The 22818-nt window shown below is 44.6% G+C and overlaps 1 protein-coding gene across 2 annotated transcripts in view; it reads right to left on the bottom strand.

The window, feature by feature from the left end:
* The window catches only part of FAM13C (family with sequence similarity 13 member C), an 866698-nt gene that overhangs the window by 209312 nt on the left and 634568 nt on the right, over window positions 1-22818 (bottom strand). The window lies entirely within an intron of this gene.

Genomic DNA, 22818 nt, shown 5'->3' with positions numbered 1-22818 from the left:
GGGTAGTCCAGCAGCTCTTCTTTCAAGCTGAGCACATCATTTGATTTTCTCCAGTATCATACGTGTAGTCCTAGCATTAAACATCAACACAAAAGTCTAGTTCTTTGTCAGCAGTGCAGTGTCCTTCCAAAGTACAATGAAATACAAGCAGATGCCGCTCAGGTGGCAATTCTTTTCAATTTCTCGAAAGGAAGCCAAAAACACTGTATATTTCCAGTTGAACATTCCCGGACAAACCTTCCACAATTTATGGAACAGACAGCACCAAATGCTCAAGGGAGATATGTACGTGAAAGGCACCGCAGAGATCTTGTGAGTAAAGTATATCGCATTTCTTCACAACTCCAAGAAAAACACAAAGGGAGAGGCCAAAGAAGGCCACGGGTACATTACGGCAGGACAGACATCTCGTTCAAGAGTAAGCGGTCTCTGGACAGATGTGGGGACACGGATTCCCATGCAGCCTGACCTGTTTTGTCCAGTTTTCTATTCTAGGGTTTGTATGTGATGGATTGGAGACTGCAGTCCAGACCTCAGACACGGATGAAATTACAACGTGGTCATGAAAGCCCAGACGAGCGCTCCAAGGACAGGGAAGTCCTTGGAGCACCTGATGCACTGACCAATGATCTTGCGAGCCACGTATATCTCCTTGGAGAGTATGTTAATATAATCTATACCGGGGTTGGAGGGAATATCATGTCATTCGATCTTGTGCAGTGCTCAGACTCCAGTGTTAATTGATTATAACCACTCTGTTAGCCTAGTCTGTCAATCAATTTTGTCAATTTCATCGAGGCATCAAACAGATGCGGCTGTCTGACAAGCAGCATGGGTGGTACTTACATATTTCTTTAATTTCAGAACAAAGTTGTTTTCCCTATCAGGAAAAGAACAACTGCATACAGCCAAGGACCAGGTCTTTTACGTCCATTCCAATAAATAGTTGAAGTAGTATATGTTTCAGGGAGACATTAAAAGACACTAATAGATGTAAAAATAGGAGTTGGTCTACAGCCTTTCAATACATTGTACCTTCTGATGTCATCCTTCTATGACAGGAGTATAAATCTCCTACTACCTAAAAGGATCTTACTCCACTGAATTCTATGTTCCTCTATAAAGTTTTACAATTCTGTATGCCTGCCTTTTCTACAACCGTTGCTAGGCAACACAGATATGAAATGTGGCACCTGCCCAGGAGTTCCCAGAGTGGTCTGAGTTGCAAATTGAGACAGAGATTTTTAGTGATGAGAATAATAATGGCACATTTGGGATTCGTCAAGACCCACGAGACCACAGAGTCTCTCGGTGGTTCTCCTCTAGTTTATGGAGTGGCATAACGGACCTAATAGGAGCTTGAGTTCTTGAAATATTTTACTAGCCTACGAAATCCCTCCTAATACATCAGCAAAAAAAGTCTTGCGTTTTGAGTTGTTCCTTCTTGTTTGTGGTTGATCTATTGATCACAGGGACATCCCGATATGCTGCCCTTATCGTTACCTCTTACAGTAGTTCATTCTGCTATGAAAGCAGAGTGAAGTATTCAAATGTCATTGCTGCATGATATTAAAGGTTGTGGTGATGTCCTTATATTTTCTGGGCTCCAAAATTCGCTAAGGATGTGGGATTACTGATAGCTCTTTATAATGTTTGCAGTATTTAAAATAACTGAAATGTGGTGAATGTCAATTGAAATTGCATTCTGCAAGGTTATTTCTATGAAATTGTCACATAAAGCCTTTTTTCAATATTTTACTCCCTTGTTTGCTCCATTGCTCTCCCTTTTCTAATCCCTCCCATTGAGAAAGTACCATTGAATCTCCACTCTTCCCACTTTCAATTTTCTGCATTATGCACTAATACTCTTCCTTCCTCCTGCTTTCTTTATTTTTTTTCTCTTTGTTTCGGAAGTGGATCCTCCTCAAACCTCCCACTCAGCGTTACACTCACTTACGAACCGCTATTATCTTTTATTCTTCCTCCACAAAGAAACCACAGCATTTATTTATATTTCTGTCACTCATTTTAGTTTAAACTAAACGGGACCACATTCCCTTTTTGTTCAAATCTCTTTTCATCTTCTACTATCAGATACTCTGCTTAACTTCCCCTACCCCTGTCATTTTATTTTGTCTTTTTTCCTACGTTCGTTTTTTGGCTAGTAACAGAAGAACTGGAAAAGCGACTTCCACATATGCGCCAATGCTAGCTGGCATGAAAGTGCCTTTGCTCATGTTCGCGGACGACACCCTGTTAATATCCAAGATGAGACAGGGATTGCAGTTGGCACTGTCTCGTTTTGAGGGGTTTTGCCGCGAGCATGAGCTTGTGGTCAATGTAGGGAAAACAAAGATTATGGTGCTCCATGGGTCAAAGCCAGTCAAGGCACGTGTTTTTATGAATGGCGAACTACTGGAGCAGACTGATGTTTTTACGTACTTGGGTGTCACATTTAGCGACAAGTTGAGTTGGAAGCCCCAAGTTGAGATTTTAGCACTGAAACATGCTCAGCTAGCCAGTGCCCTGATTAAGGAGCACAGGCTTTCCCTAACCAAGCCTATTGCCCCTATTGTCAAAATCTATACGACCAAAATCTGCCTAGCCATTTTATATGGTGAGGAATTTGGGGTTTCTGTAATTTAACCTCACTTTCCACAGCTTAGAACAAATTTATGAGATCAATAGTGGGTTTGCCTCAATCGTCCCCTCGTATACCATTGCTTCTTGACCTTGGTTGTCAGGCACTTGAAGATGTTGCACGATATAGACCGCTGGCATTCTGGAGGCGCCTCTGGATTGCTCCGGAGCTTCACCTTTATGCAAGGCCGCTGTTGGAAGTAAGGGGGTTAAGCCGTTCACATAGGATCCCATGGTTGACTGGTATTACATCTTTGCTGACTGATATGGGTATGAGGAATCTTTGGGACCACCCACAGACTGCGGAATTCCCGTCAAAAAGGTCCTACAGAGCAGCGTACTGGGAGCTGATCAAAGTCAGGAGATTCTCCTCCCATATCAGCCCGTCCTTGTCGAGGGATTACCTTGAGATCAAGGATGAACCCCTTTTGGAAAGCTATTGGGATCTTATAACGAAGCAACAAGATCGTAAACTCTACCATCAGTTTAGGATAGGAACATTACCCCTTTGTTGGCTAACAAGTAAATGGAACCCCGTTATTAGTAACAAGTGCCTATTCTGCCAAGACCACATAGAAAATATTGATCATCTCCTTTTTGTATTCCGGTTTACCACAAACCGAGGAGCATCTGGCTGAAACCAGTATGCCTGTCCTTGGGAACAAGATCAGCGATGGTTGCAAAGAGAATACTGAAATCTGACTCTTCCGGCCTCTTTGTAATAGGAGTAGCTAAGTTTTTGAGCTGGGCATGGGTACTACATGAGAAAACTGGTGGGGGGCGAAATAGCCATGTAAAGTTCTATGCTGGGCCATTGAAATCAGGGCTTGGAGTCGGTAATATTCAATAGATTTTTAACCATGATATTTGTTCTAAGTCTTTATGCTGGTTATACATTTAATCTTTTTTAGAACTGGTTTTAAAATGTAAATATATATGTACTTATTTATTAACTGTGTTGGTATAATAGCTGTAAGTTTTAGATCTTCGAAATTTCTGGTGTATTTTTATGGATGAAATATGTAACTATTTATTTTCTCATTACTTCCATTAAAAAACGTACCGTCTTCTGATTCCCCCTTTTAAGTTTTACAGTGTTTTATCATTTTACAGGCTCGAGATTTGATACAGCGCCCATGATGTGTTTTAATCATCTTTACACAGTCTCAGAAACCGAATTTCTCACAAAACATTTCTAACGCTTTGGATTACCATATATTCTATTTCATAACTGTATTTTCCAGTAAACAACAAACTAACTCAGCTTAGTTCAGGCTTCTGTGATGTTGCATAGTATGCATATATCAACTGCAGGGTAACAACTGAAATGCCTTCCAGCACGAAAAGCAAATGAAATACTGACCTGCAGAGCAGTTATGATACTTTGCATGTTTTCCATCAAGACGCACAGTGACTAATTGATGCCAAGACAGATTCATGGTTTTCAGAGACAATTAATACCTCAACCTCACAGAGCTATTGTATTTTATAGCAAACTGAGTTCTTACTAATTGCAGTGTGTCAAAACACAACTGACAAATATTGCAATTAAAAGGAAATAAGCAATCTTAAGTGCACCTTAAGGAAATCTACTGAATGACAAATGCCAGATATTGCCATTTGCTCCAATTGGCGGCGTTTTATAAATGATTTTATGTTACCACATCGAAGTCTAAAATGTCAGCATACAAAAATATTATATCACCACATCAAACTCCCACTGCAATGTAAGCTAAGTATATTATTACTTATATGCGCAATTAAGAATAGCAGTTATATTTTTGCCTTACAAGTATTGTCCGAGTGATTGCCAGTGGTTGAGATTAATGCAAGCATTCCATCGATCACCTTTGTTGTTATGGTTTATGAAGAGCAGGATTTTTGTTTTTGTATTTGTATTTTAGTTTTGCACTGCACACATGGCTCGGAAATGAATCCTGTGTTGGGAATGCCTTCCATGTGTCAACATGGAGTTGCAGACCAAGGAGCTCCCACCACAGACATTAGAACAGTTTCCCCAACTTCTGCTCTACGCAGGATATGTGCAAGAATTATCTATTTTTGCCAGTGGGGCATACCATCACTTAGCAAAAGTGCAATATTTGGAGCTTCCCCCTTGCAGAATGGTGCTCTTTGCTGTCCCCTTTGGGGGCACCAGAAGGGCTCCTGTCGTCCTATGGTCCTGACTTTAAGCGTAACATGAAGGCACAGTGAGCCAACTGTGGATGGGGCAGAATGCCTCCTGGAGGGGATTACAGTCTCTGATTGCACTATACTGGACAGTGGTTAATCTGTAAAAAACAAATAACTGTCAGAGCTCTCGTCAGGAAGCAGTTTGCATAGCCCATTTTTTCTGTTAGTGCCGCCTAAGACAGAACCAACTATTAACCATAAAAGTAGGGCGAGGGTGTGGCATAATGGCAGAGCTCCCGACTTTGGAACTGGGGAACCAAGTTCGAGTCTCTGCTGTGATTCTGGGAAAATCACTTTATCTCCCCGTAATGAATGTGCCCTTAACTGGTGTTCATGTAAAGCACCAGTGTTGATGATTAAGTGCCAGTGCTGAGCACGGGAAACGACTGGATCAAATTAAGCGCTGAGTACTGGAGTACTCATGGGACCATTAGATTCCCTGCTCTACTCTTCCATCCACTGGATTTCCCTAGTGGAGTCCTGTAATCCCCAAGGGAACAAACAGCACTGTTTGTGATTTTCTTTTAGGACAGCTGGGGGTATAACACACACACACACGCAAAGTTGTCAAACTATTGACAAACACTTTTCCTAGCAGAAAGACCATATGTATTAGCTTTACCAGTGCTTGTTTGTCCGGGGTGCACTAACTGCTAGTTCTTGCTACGATTTTTTTATTTTCTGCAGGCAGCTGAAACATGTATTCTTATGCGAACACTATCTCCTGAACTCGACAGCCTTTCCCTTCTTTCAGCAACTAAAATGCCCCAATCATCGTGTTTACCCCTCCTGACACTCTGTGACTACACCGTAAGAGCGGAGTAGACTTCTCACGCGAAGTGGAACAAACCCCCTGAAAAAGGTCCTAGGTTGGTCCGAAATCCATTAGGGACCTGTACAACATGTATCAGGGATATTATGCGACGCAAGTGATCAATAGTACCTGTTCATTTTATTGCTAAATAAGATCACTCCCAGTGAGAACCCTGTACAAACGTGCGAGGAGTGTCCCGGGATAAAGACGCTCATGAGTAAAGTGGGCACATAAAGAATTAAAAGTCAATCTGTTATTACATGCAAAACCCAGAACAAAATGGGAATTAATGAAGTGTCGTCAGCGGGGTTTTGTGTGCATGTATGAAATGTTTTTGTAGTATGGCTGGGTGAATGGATTCACCTCAAGGTGCACCTTGGCAGGAACAAGTGGGTGTAGCAAGGTCTGTGAGGTAGTAAAGTGCTGCTCCTCGAGAACCTTCTAGGTAGGAGTGAGTTAAGTGTCCCTAGTGAGGTTACTCTCGCTAATTAGAAATGTAAATGCTTTATGCTGCCAATTCCTTTGCTATAACTACGATATTCCTGATATTCACGTTATTAGAGATTATTTTTCCTTCAATTCCTATCGAAAAGTACAGAATATATGGTAGCCTCCTGTAATATATATGTAGTACCTGTTATAAATACTAAAGACTGTCTATGTACAATACTTACTGCATTGGATAGAATGTCATGGTCATCAATAAAGTATGTTAAAAAAAAGTGTCCCTAGTGAGGCAATGGTCTGTTTCATGCCAAGGTGCTCCTTGGTAGGTGAGACAAAATAAGAGATGTGTGATGTGTGAGGAAGAGAACTCATTAACCACAAGGCCTCCCTGTCATGAGTAAGTCAGTTGAACCAGTCCGAATGCTCCTGGGAAACTGAGTCTATAGATGGGTTTCTTGCATTGAGGCATTTTTATTCATTTATTTAATGCGATTTTATATAGCGCGAACATTACCCGAAGGTGTCAGAGCGCTTTACATAAGAACCAGTTGCGATACATAAGGACTTAGGATTACATGAGTTACATAAAAGATACAAACAGAAAAAAATTGCAAATGTACAAGTGGTAAAGTCACACACGGAAGAGATACAAGCTGAAGAAATTGCAAATGTACAAGTTGTAGAGTCACACAAGGAAGAGATACAGAAAAGGGATAAACTCACTCTAAGAGTCACATAGGAATGGTAGAGAGTACAGGTCTACTACATATACTAGTGATTAGAGTTGTCTCCATATACATAGGGAAGGGATATGAATGGATATACTATAAGAGTCACATAGGAATGGTAGAGAGTACAAAGGTCTACTGCATATACTAGTGATTAGAGTTATCTCTATATACCTAGGGAAGGGCTACGAATGGTAAGAGTCACATACGAATGGTAGAGAGTATAAAGGTCTACTGCATATACTAGTGATTAGAGTTACCTCCGTATACATAGGGAAGGGATACAAATGGATATACTCTAAGAGTCACATAGGAATGGTAGAGAGTACCAAGGTCTACTGCATATACTAGTGATTAGAGTTATCTCCATATACATAGGGAAGGGATACAAATGGATATACTCTAAGAGTCACATAGGAATGGTAGAGAGTACAAAGGTCTACTGCATATACTAGTGATTAGAGTTATGTCTATATACATAGGGAAGGGATACGAGTGGATATACTCGAAGAGTCACATAGGAATGGTAGAGAGTACAAAGGTCTACTGCATATACTAGTGATTAGAGTTATGTATATATACATAGGGAAGGGATACGAGTGGATATACTCGAAGAGTCACATAGGAATGGTAGAGAGTACAAAGGTCTACTGCATATACTAGTGATTAGAGTTATCTCTATATACATAGGGAAGGGATACAAATGGATATACTCTAAGAGTCACATAGGAATGGTAGAGAGTACAAAGGTCTACTGCATATACTAGTGATTAGAGTTATCTCTATATACATAGGGAAGGGATACGAGTGGATATAGTCGAAGAGTCACATAGGAATGGTAGAGAGTACAGGTCTACTACATATACTAGTGGTTAGAGTTTTCTCTATATACATGTATATACAAATAGTAGAATTTCTCAGGCCAAGACACAAAACCAGGAAAGCAGAGTTCTAATAAGGGGGTCAGAGGGGAGACGCAGTCACAGCAGCAAGGGAGGGTGTGAGGGATACAAGGGTATGAAGAAAAGGCAAATCAGAGGATCATCAAGGGGGAAAAGAGGGAAAAGGGTAAAGGACAAGGGAATGGACAAGACGGCGGGTCAGAGTCCAGAGAAAAGAGGCCCAGAACAGCAGCAAAATGGCGGGCAGGACAAAATTAGAGAAGTCCATGAGAGTGACCCAGTGAGCATGCTGGCCGCCTTCCAAGAGCTAGCCACCAAAGGAATGTGGAGAGATTTTTGTCAGATGAGCGCAGGGGCATTGGCGGATCCAGTGTTTTATGTTTAAGCTTAGATGCTTGGCATGCTTCATCATGCATTTGCAGGAGAAGCCAGTTTCAGCGAGATGATTTGGAGTTGAGGGTGAGCAGTATGTCGAGGTAGAGGTGTACTGGCCAACAAATAAACAACTAGACCCGAGACCGTACAAGAGCCAGGACTTAAAAATATTTGGCATATAAACCATGCAATAAACATAATGTAAAAACATGAACAAGGTCTCTTCATAATTAAAAAAACATATATTTAACACCAGAAGTGTTTCAACTTAGTACATGAGGTTGTATCCCTACATTGAGCAATAAAGCGATAGTCTTAAAAAATTACCTTAGATAGCTTAGATACCTTATGGCTGGAGCAACATCATAGTCTATTCAGTCAAACTCAAGAGATTTTTGTAGAGCGCACATCCTGAACTCATGTGGAATAAAATATTCACATAGGGTCTCACAGTTTGCAAGCAGGGCAGCCAGGATTAATGACAGGTTTTTTTATTTTACATTGTGCAGTTCAGCCTTTAGAGGGTATATTTAGCTGTCTCCCATTTTAAATCAAAGTCCACTGCTTTAGCTTCAATCTTAGGTACGTGAGGAAGGTGTGAGGCAGAAGCCTCATGAAAGCTCAGCTCATTTTAGACTCGTGGAGAGCTTTCAGTGACTCGCCCACCTCCATGGAAAGGTGAGTTTTAAGTGGACATTGGGGAGGGGGTTTCATGACAGACAGATGGCCTCATTGCAATGCTCAGACCATTTGGGGAGGGCATGTTTTGATACTATTGAACAATTAAGACCATTGCATAATTTGAGCTGGTGGTTGCCGGTGAGGGCAACCGGCACTCATTTTTAGGTCTCCACTACAGCATTGCTTTAGCAATGCTTGTTTGTCGAGATCATAGTAAGGCTTTCAAAAGTCTACCCAAAACTGCGGATCGGTTACAGTTCATGTGAGCCAGGCGCGTGCAAATCGCCAGCCACATCACACATCGCACACCACCATTTGTCTGAGCCTCGGCATCAGACTTCAAAGGAATCCGCTCCCAAGCCGCTCCCCTGCCCCCCTTCACCCAATGCCACTCCCCTGCCCCCCACCACCAACACCGAGAGCTTCTTTTTTAACTTCAGCGTGAGGCGCGCGCGGGTTCTTTTTTGGATCCTTTATCTGCTTTATAGAAAGAAATGGAACACCGGCGCCCTCTTGTGGCAACATGCGCACGCACGCTTGTTTGGACTAAGGATGCACGTGTCATCTGTCCTGACCAATTTGTTTTCGAATCCTGCTAATCCCCGTTTTCGCTTGTGCGCAGTGCAGGGTCTGCACCGATCTGTTTGCAGCTGCTCGTTTGCTGCTATTTTCAAGCCACTTTGTCTCCGTTGCCTGTGTTCGCCTTTAATGTGTGAACCGAGGGTGAAGGCCTTAGGCTGCAGGGCGGACTGTGGCGCATGGAAGGCAGGCAAAAAACAGCAAAGAAACAACTTTCTTTTTACAAATAGACAAAAAAGGACAGTTTCTCTTATAAAAGATGCAGTCTAGAATTAAACGGCAGTCATGCGAAAAGTAAGATTTCAACCAAAAAATAACTTGTGAAATGGAGCGTTTGAGACTTTCAGTGCCAAAGACCGAGACGTTCTTCGCTAACGTCTCTGAGCCTCGGCTCCCTTTCATGGCGCATGTGTGGCTGCTCTGTTGAACCGCCACTTGTGACCTGTGTGGTCATTTCTACGCAGATTGACGTAAAAAAAATACTCTGTTTGGTCACTTGTGAAATCTAGACACTGCGTGCTTGTTTGAACTTTAACAGTGATAGCAAAGGACCCTGTGTGCCATTCGTGTGCCTCCCCCCTGGATAAAACGTGATATTTCGCAGTTTGCTTTTGATGACCTTAATGCACGGATCCGGGAGCCACTGTACAGAGATGAGAACACTGCTTCACCGTTCACATTAAGAGACCCTTTTAGCACTCCTTTTGCTTAATAGAGTACTCTGCCCTTTCCTGGAACCCTTCCTAATGGTGATGGACGCATGACATTTGCACTGGTTCATATTTTCAAACACAACACACAACCCCACACACAACACACACAACACTACACACACAACCCCACACACACACAACCACAACCACACACAACCACAACCACACACACACGGCCACACACACACACGACCACACACACAACCACAAGCACACAACCACACACACACACACAACCCCACACACAACCCCACATCCACACACACAACCCCAAACACAACACTCAACCACACACACAACCCCAAACACAACACACACAACACCACACACACAACCACACACACACAACCACAAACCACACACACAACCACAAGCACATACACAATCCCACACAACCACACGCACAACCCCACATCCACACACACAACCCCAAACATAGCACACACAACCACACACACACAACCACAACCACACACCCAACCACAACCACACACACAAAAAGATGTTAATATTTCACTTCTGTTCTTGGATTTGAGTCACAATAAAAAACACTGAACATAATCGTCACAAAAGTTAATTACAAAAGTTTAAGCTATTGCCGTTATAAATTACATTAACTTTTATTTAAGCATTAATTATTAAAAAAAAATAAAAGCTATTGTTATGTGTAATAGCAATACATCTAAGTCACGTAAATACAACACATATTGCATTACAAATGCTATAGGTGTCACATTTGCAAAAGTTATAACTATTGGCATTGTAAATGACAAAGCTATTAATTATGCTAATTTCAAAACCAACACGTAAAAAAATGTGTCATTTACAATACTCATAGCTCAAACTTTCCTAATGCTAGACCTATTGCATTGCAAATGCTTTTTGGGAATTGCATTTTGTTTTTCTGCGTCAGACATTTACCAAGAGGAAGAGAGCGAAAAACAATCAAAAGGAGGGAGGAAGAGAAAAATGTGAAAACAGTCATGAAGGGGAGAAAGCAGGAACCTGCAAAAGTGTGGTAAAGGGGCAGGCAGTGTCTGGTAGTGGATTATAGAGGCACAAGGTGGAATAAGACTACGTAGCCTACGCACTGAGCACGCCAACATCTAACTGTACCAGCCGCAGGCTTCTAAGCAGAGGTCTGGAAACGGGCAATCCTTCTTTTACAATTTAAGCACAAATTAAGACCTTTTATTGTCAATGTATGAAAATGGCACATGCTGCTGAGATAGACTAGGCAAACATCAAGTGGAAGGGTGGGGTGGTTGGTGCTGCCTTGGCATTAAATAATAGATAAACTATCCTTCTGATAAGTTTCAGGAAAGATCTTCCACACATGGCTCTGCGGGGAATAGGCAGGCACTGAAGCCAGCCTAGAAGCACAGAAGAGCCTGGCTGATACAAAGTTCCTTTTTACGAGTACGGCGGTCTACAGGACCACTGAACTTGCGGTGGTGGTCCGACCACTGCCACCACTGAGGGTCTGCCTGTAGTATTTTCAGTGTGACATTTAGACAGCCACAGGGCCTCCGCTGGGATCCAGGATCCCGCGGTGGTGACAGTGCCGACTGGAGAAGTAATATGCTGGCAGTGACAATGCTGGCACTGACAAGCATATTACCACTTATCTCTCCACTACACTTTTCCTGGCGGGAGACCTGTGATGAAAAGGGTGGTCGAGATGCAGGTAATGGGGCCCTGACAGGGCCCGAAGCGCCACCTCGACATCGGGGTGCATGTGGGGGGCCCCCTCTACAATTGCACCTTTGTTCCTGCACGGTGTGGTATGATCAACTTGGTGCTTGCCACACCATGCAGGAATATGCAGTCGGCGCTCTCAATGCAGTGGTCTGCATGTTAGACTTTTCTATGAGCCTAACATACCACCGCCATGAGACCATCGACACACAGCCTGCCCACCCTGGATTAAACTCTGAATCTGGCAGGTAGGTGCCTCATGGTCTTAGTGGTCCTCCTGTAGGTCCGGCGGTCCTACAGGAGGACCTACAGGAGGCTCAAAGTCTCTATGCTGGAGTTAGAGCAGGAATGGGACACAGTGTACAGGCTCTCAGCTGAGAACAGCTACTTGAGTGGAAGCTGTTGCAGTGCCTCTCTTCTGGGCTTAGAGCTGAAATGGGAAGTGAAGCATGACCTCTCAAGTGAGTGTTTGAGAGGAAGAAGAGGAGGACCAGGAGGAGGCAAAGAGTGAGTACACATGTTTAGTAACTGCACACCAAATGGTAACGTATCTCATTGGAAGTGAGCATGCCAACTACACCAATTTTAGCAAATGTGACATTAACGCATGTGTCTTCTGAAGCCAGTTCACATATGTCATATCTGAGTGTATTAAGTGGGATGAAAACGCAGAGCGGATTTCTAAAAGGGTCTGGATCAAAGAAGCATAAGTAGGATGCCTTACTGAGAGCTGTGGCCTCCGTAATTATGTATACTAAAATCATGTATGCAACCTGATCGGTATTTGGGTGTTTCTCTGTGAGTTTCTGTTACTGTATCCAGGCATATAACACACACACCATATCTAAACAAAGCCAGATCTATTGGCTTTGCCAATGCATGTTTATTTCCTTCCTAAAATTTTCAAACAGCAATACAACTTACTAAACTGTTCAAAATGCACCAAAACCTAAAAAAATATACGTCGCAAAAAAGTAATTAAAATATTCTTTTACTTATCCAAATGTAAGTTATTTATTGAAAAAGTTGCTAATTTCTAATTCACATATTCGACTAACTGCAAATGTATCATGACATAATAATAATGCAGTTTTTTATTCATATATATATATATATATATATATATATATATATATATATATATATATACATACATACATATACACACACACACACACACACACACACACACACACACACACACACACACACACACACACACACACACACACACACACACACACACACACACCACACACACACCTGAAAGGGTTTTGTTTTGACTTATACTAGGTGCTCCCTTGTGTCTGGACAAAGCTATACTTCTCTGAAAAGCTCTAAGGAGAGCAAAAGACATGTCATGGGTTGCTTTAATTGATTTCAGGTTGGCTTGGATGGTATTTTACCAATTCAAATCTGTAATACTCTGTGACTTAGGCCATTTTACAGCTCGGCATGGATAGCACTGTGCTAATCCTATGCCTAAAGACTTTACTGTAGAAACGGCAAAAGACTTTCTCCCTTTCTATCTCGGCGTGAATGCCACTGTGCTAATCCTACGCTTAAAGACTTTTATAGAAAAGCAGACATTTGAGGTGAGCAAATTTAGAGTGTCGCTGGTGTTGAGAGTGCTCTTGCTGAAGCTGCTGTGCACCTAAACTACCCAGAGTTCTCTGCTTCTTCATTTGTATGTATATATACATGACACTGCACATGATCCTCAACCCCTTTTGCTGCTTCCCTGACCCCCCCTACCCAGCTTTTGTGTTTGCGACGTCCTACTCACAATCCCGTCCAGAGAGGGCTCTCTCTGTTGACAGGTATACAGTTGGAAGCTTCACATCTAAGCTTAGATCTAACGCCTACCTCAGGACCACTTTGGTCCAGCACATGGGCGAGCTCACACTAGAGAGCATCCTATCACTATCATCACTAGGATAACAGTTTCCCCGACTCACTCACAGGCACGTCCTTACTCCACAATTTTATTTGCACAATCACACCCGAATTGACTGTTGTTATAAGCTTGGCTAGGCGAACTACAGTCATTATAGGGTTCACGTTTTGTATAACTCACGGTGCTGAAAGACGTATTTTGGCACCTTGTCACCCTTTAATCTTTTAATTTTGTTACCTCTCCGGAGTGGCTCTTTCAATGCTTGAGCACTCCGTTACTCAAACTGTGAAGGACCCCCCGCCTTGGGACACGTATTTCTAATTAGACTACAATATAGCTATTATAATTCAATAGATAGATTGATTGGCCACATGGCCGAGAGTCACAACTCACCTCACCATCTGACTACTTAATGTTTAATGTGTAAACTAGAGCAGGATGGACATGATGTGGTGCCAACATATGGACTCCAAGAGGATTTTGGGAATCATAGGCCACTTGGCCTTCACTATTATTATTATTACACTGTTATCGTCTAACTTTCTTACCTTGGATAAAATGAAAAAAATTCAATCTGACCAGTATAAACCCAAATATGATAATACGAAATGCACGTAAACAATGTTTGTGTATTTATTTAATTATTTAAAAATATTTGATTCCTGTAATGTTTAAATTGTGAAACCGTGCACCATCAAGCCTTTCTTTTATTGCATTTGTAGTTTCATGAATTGTAGTCCTTGATGCATCTGTGGTCCTTTCTCAGTTTCCACCATTATCCTTGTGCACTTTTTATAAAAATGGTGATTGTGTGACTGGCTAACGAAGAAGACCACCTGGTCGAAACGCGTCGCCAATAAACGCATTTTTCTACACGGACCCTGGAGTATGAGTCTTTTTGTGGTTCCTGGGAAACGTATGTGCTGTGGGAATATCATCAATTTCACGCGTTGCCCAGAAGCGCGTTTCAGAAACCCCCTCTTCGAAAGTGGCTTGGAGACTCTGGACCCTGCAACGGCAGCTTGTTTTTTTTCTTGTCAAGGAAATTCTCCGGGCTCGCCAGCGGTCCGGACTAATTTGGAGCTGCTCATCGAGGCATCGCCTCAACCAGGACGGGTTGAATTGCCCTCCCGCCCCTGCTTACTTCCAAATCCGGATTGTTGACTGAAGAGGTCACGGGGACCCGAGGCAGCACCATCAATTGTGGGGTCCCTGAACGTTCTTGCATAGTGCCCAACCCCCAGCTATTCTCTCGGATTCCACCGAGAACGACCCTGAGCACCACTCACCTGGGAGCCACTGTTGCTTTCTGGGACTCTGAGTCTTTGACTTGCACTGACCAGCTGAACTGAGATAATTGAAGCTTAGGGGCGGAGCTGACATTTGCACCTATCGTAGTGCGGTTGGACTCATTTAAACTGCAGTAACGTGGGGCTCTTCAAACATTTATTGCAGGCGCTGACGAAGGCCACACCGGCCGAAATGCATTCGCCTTTGAATTGTTATTAAAATGGAGCTGCCTTTCACCCCCGCTGAGGTTTCTGCTTCTTTTCATTTGAAAGGAGATTGCTGTTTCATCAATTTCACGCGTTGCCTAGAAGCGCGTTTCAGAAACCCCCTCTTCGAAAGTGGCTTGGAGACTCTGGACCCTGCTACGGCAGTTTTGTTTTTTTTCTTGTCAAGGAAATTCTCCGGGCTCGCCAGCGGTCCGGACTAATTTGGAGCGGCTCATCGAGGCATTGCCTCAACCAGGACGGGTTGAATTGCCCTCCCGCCCCTGCTTACTTCCAAATCCAGATTGTTGACTGAAGAGGTCAGGGGGACCCGAGGCAGCACCATCAATTGTGGGGTCCCTGAACGTTCTTGCATAGTGCCCAACCCCCAGCTATTCTCTCGGATTCCACCGAGAACGACCCTGAGCACCACTCACCTGGGAGCCACTGTTGCTTTCTGGGACTCTGAGTCTTTGACTTGCACTGACCAGCTGAACTGAGATAATTGAAGCTTAGGGGCAGAGCTGACATTTGCACCTATCGTAGTGCGGTTGGACTCATTTAAACTGCAGTAACGTGGGGCTCTTCAAACATTTATTGCAGGCGCTGACGAAGGCCACACCGGCCGAAATGCATTCGCCTTTGAATTGTTATTAAAATGGAGCTGCCTTTCACCCCCGCTGAGGTTTCTGCTTCTTTTCATTTGAAAGGAGATTGCTGTTTCATCAATTTCACGCGTTGCCCAGAAGCGCGTTTCAGAAACCCCCTCTTCGAAAGTGGCTTGGAGACTCTGGACCCTGCTACGGCAGTTTTGTTTTTTTTCTTGTCAAGGAAATTCTCCGGGCTCGCCAGCGGTCCGGACTAATTTGGAGCGGCTCATCGAGGCATCGCCTCAACCAGGACGGGTTGAATTGCCCTCCCGCCCCTGCTTACTTCCAAATCCAGATTGTTGACTGAAGAGGTCACGGGGACCCGAGGCAGCACCATCAATTGTGGGGTCCCTGAACGTTCTTGCATAGTGCCCAACCCCCAGCTATTCTCTCGGATTCCACCGAGAACGACCCTGAGCACCACTCACCTGGGAGCCACTGTTGCTTTCTGGGACTCTGAGTCTTTGACTTGCACTGACCAGCTGAACTGAGATATTTGAAGCTTAGGGGCAGAGCTGACATTTGCACCTATCGTAGTGCGGTTGGACTCATTTAAACTGCAGTAACGTGGGGCTCTTCAAACATTTATTGCAGGCGCTGACGAAGGCCACACCGGCCGAAATGCATTCGCCTTTGAATTGTTATTAAAATGGAGCTGCCTTTCACCCCGCTGAGGTTTCTGCTTCTTTTCATTTGAAAGGAGATTGCTGTTTCATCAATTTCACACGTTGCCCAGAAGCGCGTTTCAGAAACCACCTTTTCGAAAGTGGCTTGGAGACTCTGGACCCTGCTACGGCAGTTTTGTTTTTTTTCCTGTCAAGGAAATTCTCCGGGCTCGCCAGCGGTCCGGACCAATTTGGAGCGGCTCATCGAGGCATCGCCTCAACCAGGACGGGTTGAATTGCCCTCCCGCCCCTGCTTACTTCCAAATCCGGATTGTTGACTGAAGAGGTCACGGGGACCCGAGGCAGCACCATCAATTGTGGGGTCCCTGAACGTTCTTGCATAGTGCCCAACCCCCAGCTATATATATATATATATATATATATATATATATATATATATATATATATTACCTACTGGCTATCGCCAGTAGGTATATATAGTTAGAATTTTTTCCCTATGGGACTTTTGAAAATTCTATGTCTAATAACTTTGGCGTTTGTGGACGGAATCGGCTGAAATTTTCAGGAAAATGGCACATTTTGTTTCTGAGCAGCCCCTGAAAATTTGGTGGGGTTTCGTCAAGGGGGGGCTGAGAAAAAAGGGGGGTCCCAAAACGCGTTTTTCCCATGTTAATTTCCATAGGGCGGTTGGACTCACTTTTAGCTCGAACGGCTGAATGGATTTGCACGAAACTTGGCAAAATTGTAGGGACTGTTAGCCCGATGTGCCTTTGCTAGGTCTCAATATATGTGCTCCAGTAGTTTTTGAGAAATTAACGTTCAAACCAAGATATATATCTGTAACAGCGCTCTGGGCAGCGATCCGGTCCGCTTACTTTTCGCTTATCGGAACTTTGCGCGCAGAAAGCTGATTGGCTCTCCGGTGTCTGTCAACATTCTAAACAGTCCGGAGCGGACGCCATCTTGTCTCTCGGTAGGATCGAGAGAGAAGAAGAGGTGGAAAACGAAGGGGGAATTTAATGAAAGGGGGCAAGGTATCCCCCTCTTGACCCCCTAGGAATGTTGTTGGGGTTATTAAAGGGTCCCGTGGGGAAAATAAAAAAAAAAATGATTTTTCACGGTAGAAGCGCGGCCGCGAACTGGTAGCGAAACGGGAATTCGCCATTTTGTGCTTCGTAAATTAAATTACTAGTTATAAGTGGGTGCGGGAGACGTATCCTAATCCCCTATGTTTCCTGAGGGTGGGTGAGGAGGCTGATATATGTTGATACATCTCTTCCAGCGGCTGTGCGTGAGCTTTTTTTTTTTTTTTGCTGCGTGACAGTCCGGAGCGGCCGCCATCTTGTCTCTCGGTAGGATCGAGAGAGAAGAAAAGGTGAAAAACTAAGGGGGAATTTAATGAAAGGGGGCAAGGTATCCCCTTCTTGACCCCCTAGGAATGTTGTTGGGGTTATTAAAGGGTCCCGTGGGGAAAATAAAAAAAAAATGATTTTTCACGGTAGAAGCGCTTCACGGGCCGCGAACTGGGCCGCAAACTGGTAGCGAAACGGGAATTCGCCATTTTGTGCTTCGTTAATTAAAGTACTAGGTATAAGGGGGTGCGGGAGACATATCCTAATCCCCTATGTTTCCTGAGGGTGGCTGAGGAGGCAGATATATGTTGATACATCTCTTCCAGCGGCTGCGCCATCTTGCCTTTTTTCGAATGCCACAATTTTGTCGTGCACGGCAGCCATTTTAGATGCCAGGCTGGTTCCAGGCTATCACCTAACCCTGCGGATGTAGTTTATGGCCCCAGCTGTAGAGAATTCAGACATGCCAATCCTCCTGATTCAGGCGTGTGAGTACTGATTTCAGTGCTAGTCTCCCGCCTCCCGATTTCTGCAAGCAAAAACCCGGGGGCATATTACGAACAACTAGCGATAATTTTTGTCTCTAACTTGTTTAGAGACAAAAATTATCGCCGCACATCGGCGATTTTTATCGCAGATAAACCTTGCTATTATCGCAGAAAAGTCAGCGATATTCATGTATTATCGACCTAATGCTCTTAGCCATGTTATCCACCTCCCATTGGATAACATGGCTAAGAACTGCTCAGGGCAGGTGTTAGATTTTGGAGATATTCGCGCTTAGCGCGAATATCTCCAAAAGTTGGTAATAGAAGGTAGCGATGTTAGGGACTGTTTCCAGTCGCTAACATCTTGGCACGCCACTTTGCATGTCATTAGTGATAAGTATCACTGACATGCAAAGCGGGGCCCAAGATGGTCGCTATCTCCTTTTAGCTGTCACTAACTGGTGTTAGCGACAGCTTGATAATAGGGAAATAATTTTATCTCCGCTTTCATGGTTTTTAAAGCCAAAAAAGCGGAGATAAACCCCCTTGATAATATGCCCCACGATTCCTTGGGGGTTTCAGCTGACAGGGCTTGGTATTGTGTTACATGGTAATTTTTCCATGAAACGTCAGAGGGTCGATGCAGGGGTTCTAGAAGAGGTGATAAACCATTTAAGCCTCATGAACAAGCGCATGGTCTTTTAAAGATTTGTGAAGTACTCGGGGCGGCGGTGTGTGTGTGCCCTCTTTCAGGAGCGGGCGGGGGGGCACTGCCAGCAACTTGCCAGGTCAGGTAGTGTTCAACACGTGCATCACCCTTTCTCTGCCTGCTATTGCGCTCCATGCTTCGGAAAGGTAAGAAAAAGAACGTGCATTTGAGTTTGAAATGTCCGATCCTGCAGCAGCACACTTCCAAAGCCCACACATGACAATAACCCGATTCAAGGCCCCATTCACCCGTTTTTAAAAAAATAGATAACACTCCAACAAAGTAAGGTTATAAAACTTTATTAACTACTAACTTTAACAAACGGAACAAAAACTAAAAACATTTAAACATTTCTCAACACAAAAAGCAACAATGGTTAGAAGCGGTCTTTTGTGCGAATAGTCCCAAGGCAGCACAACGTGCAGAGTTCTGGACGGCACCCAGGTGATGTCGCCTGGGTGCCGCACTGGTTTAGGGATCCTACAATGCTGCTCCGAAAATTGGCGTGGGGCGTCCCGGGTGGGGCGGGGGGAGGCCTCGTCAGTAGCGGTCTGTTGTGCGAATAGTCCCAAGGCAGCACAACGTGCAGAGTTCTGGACGGCACCCAGGTGATGTCGCCTGGGTGCCGCACTGGTTTAGGGATCCTACAATGCAGCACAGAAAAACAGCGTGGGGCGTCCCGGGTGGTGCGGGGGGAGGCCTCGTCAGTAGCGGTCTGTGTCCAGTGTCACATGGCTGACACAACATGTACGACAGGCACCCAGGTGATGTCCAGTAAACTGCCGCACTGGTTTTGGTATCCTACAATGCTGCTCCGAAAATTGGCGTGCGGCGGCTCGGGGGGGGGGCGTGGGGGAGCCGGCGTGAACGGGCCTCCCCAGGTGGCGGCCATCTAGCTGAGTTGCGCTCGCTCTTGCGGCCACAGCGTCTCGCTCACCATGTTGTTGAGTTGCTCCCACTCTTGCAGTGCAGCGATAGGCGGCTGCCACATGGCTCTTAAAATGGCGGACAGCTCCTCGGTTTTAGGCCTGGTCCACTGAAATGGCCCTGGGACACTTTGGAACTCGGACGCTTGCCTGCTAGGGCTTGGGCTCCATTCTCGAAAAGCGTCCGCTCAGCCGTGAAGATTGTATAAAAGTCTTGGGGGCCCCCGACTCCCGCAGGCTTCCGGTGGGGAGCGGCTGCCATGATTGCTCGCGGAATGACCACGACGGAGCCACGAGATGGTGGTGCTCTCATGCTGACGCCAGCTTCAGTCTGAATGATCCAGAAACAAGGTGGGGCTTTCATCGTTTGGGAAAAAAAAATGTTCTAAACCAATGAAAAGTGTTATTTTTAGGTCATATGACCAAGCCTTCCATCTTTAGGAAACCAAAAGTAAAATGAACCAATGAAAAGTTTTATAAACAAGTCACATGACCTGTTATGCGACATAGGGCTACAAAAAGCGTAGAAAATCCGTTGGCACGTGAGGCGGCGTCAGTAGCGGACCGATGTGCGAATAGGCCGAAGGCAGCACAACGGGCCGAGATCCGGATGGTACCGAGGTGGTGTCCAGCAAATTGCCGCACTGGTGTGGCCATCCTTCAATGCTGCGCCGAAAGACGGCGTGTCCAGCTGAATTGCGGTCACTGTTGCGGTACAGTGACTCGAACGCGCCGAGATCCGGATGGCACCGAGGTGGTGTCCAGCAAATTGCCGCACTGGTGTGGCCATCCTACAATGCTGCGCCGAAAGACGGCGTGTCCAGCTGAATTGCGGTCACTGTTGCGGTACAGTGACTCGAACGCGCCGAGATCCGGATGGCGCCGAGGTGGTGTCCAGCAAATTGCCGTACTGGTGTGGCCATCCTACAATGCTGCGCCGAAAGACGGCGTGTCCAGCTGAATTGCGGTCACTGTTGCGGTACAGTGACTCGAACGCGCTGAGATCCGGATGGCACCGAGGTGGTGTCCAGCAAGTGGCTGCACTGGTGTGGCCATCCTACAATGCTGCGCCGAAAGTCGGCGTGGGGTGCCCCGTTGGCTTATGAGGTGATGTCAGTAGTGGACTGATGTGTGAATAGGTCGGAACCAGCACAAGGCGCCAAGATCCGAATGGTAAGTCCTGGATGTTGAGTGCCTCAGTTGAGATTTCTGAGCAGTGCTTGTAGGACTGTCTGAAGCTTATTTGCACCTGCTGCAGCTTCACTAGGTCCGGCGGAACTTTTTGCCTTTTCCTTTCTGCTTCTTTTCCTACAATGCGTTTCATCTGAAGACACGACCAGGTCCCTGAATGTGTGCAGGGGGACGCTATTGATTGAATGAACGCGCCGAGATCTGGATGGCACCGAGGTGGTGTCCAGCAAATTGCCGCACTGGTGTGGCCATCCTACAATGCTGCGCCGAAAGTCGGCGTGGGGTGCCCCGTTGGCTTATGAGGTGATGTCAGTAGTGGACTGATGTGTGAATAGGTCGGAACCAGCACAAGGAGCCAAGATCCGAATGGCAAGTCCTGGATGTTGAGTGCCTCAGTTGAGATTTCTGACCAGTGCTTGTAGGACTGTCTGAAGCTTATTTGCACCTGCTGCAGCTTCACTAGGTCCGGCGGAACTTTTTTCCTTTTCCTTTCTGCTTCTTTTCCTACAATGCGTTTCATCTGAAGACACGACCAGGTCCCTGAATGTGTGCAGGGGGACGCTATTGATTGAATGAAAATGGCGGCTTGACACAAAGCTGACTCAAGCGTTACTGTTGGTGCTATACAGACAAAAATTGGTTTTCAGTTTGTACATTCTTCAGGTTTTTTTTTTCCATCCAAGTCTGATTGAGAGTTTGTAGAAAAATGGCTTCAGATTTTCCATATACTACTCTTCAACATTCTTCCTAAATGTAACAATGTGAAACTCACTAGGAGAACGGCTGTTTCTGTTTCCTTTCAAAATGCTGCCACCAATATTTTCTGAATGGAAGACACCATCTTGTAGCATAAAGGGCCGAAAGGGGTTCTGGTCTGGCCGATGGTTGGTGGAGACATTTTGACTATATCTTGGACCTGCCCGGCCTCGCCCAAAATGGCGCCGGTATAAATGGGACTCGTAACTCTTTGCCCGCAAATGTATATCTAGAAAATGTTATTGTAAGTGGCCCTGTCGTATTTTAATTACAAAATGTACGTCCACCGATTCCGCAACTGTTAGACACCTTTGTTCTTGTCACCTAATGGCCCGCTCGTTACGTTCTTCTACAGTGTAAATGTCTCCTCATCATATACGATTTCAGTTTGCTCCGTGGCCGGCCCACGTGGTTGTAGGCCCGTATTTGTATACTGACATTTTTACAATAAAGGTTTTTAAAACAAAACACGGTAGTAGTATTTTCATTTGTAAAGTTTTTACTTTTAGTGACTGTTTTCGAATCAGTAAAAGGCAAGTGAAATAAAGCAGTCCAATTACATGACGGATAAAAGGTATAATATGTAGGAACGCAGTAAAGATAAATGGTCAAGGGCAGTTGTGTTTTTCATGTCTGCAACATAAAGTGATCGATAAGAATCTGATAATCAGGCGTATCGGCGACTAAGACAGCAGGCCGAATCTCTTTTACTCAACGGCTCCGTCATGGAAGGAAGAAACGCCCTTTTTCTCGAAAAAGGAATATATTTTACTTGCAAGACAGTTGTAAATTTTCCGGGAAAGTACATTAGCCTGGAATATTATAACATATGTTTGAAAAAAAAATATTGTTCGAAAATAATAAAAAGCGTAATTTTTAGGTCATATGACCAAGCTTTTCATCATTAAATTAACAAAAGTAAAATGAACCAATGAAAAGTTTTATTAACAAGTCACATGA

Source organism: Lissotriton vulgaris, chromosome 5 (genome assembly GCF_964263255.1).
Source record: "Lissotriton vulgaris chromosome 5, aLisVul1.2, whole genome shotgun sequence".
NCBI lineage: Eukaryota > Metazoa > Chordata > Amphibia > Caudata > Salamandridae > Lissotriton > Lissotriton vulgaris.
The sequence above is the reverse complement of the archived record's forward strand: the minus strand, read 5'-3'. Positions and strand labels throughout refer to the sequence as shown.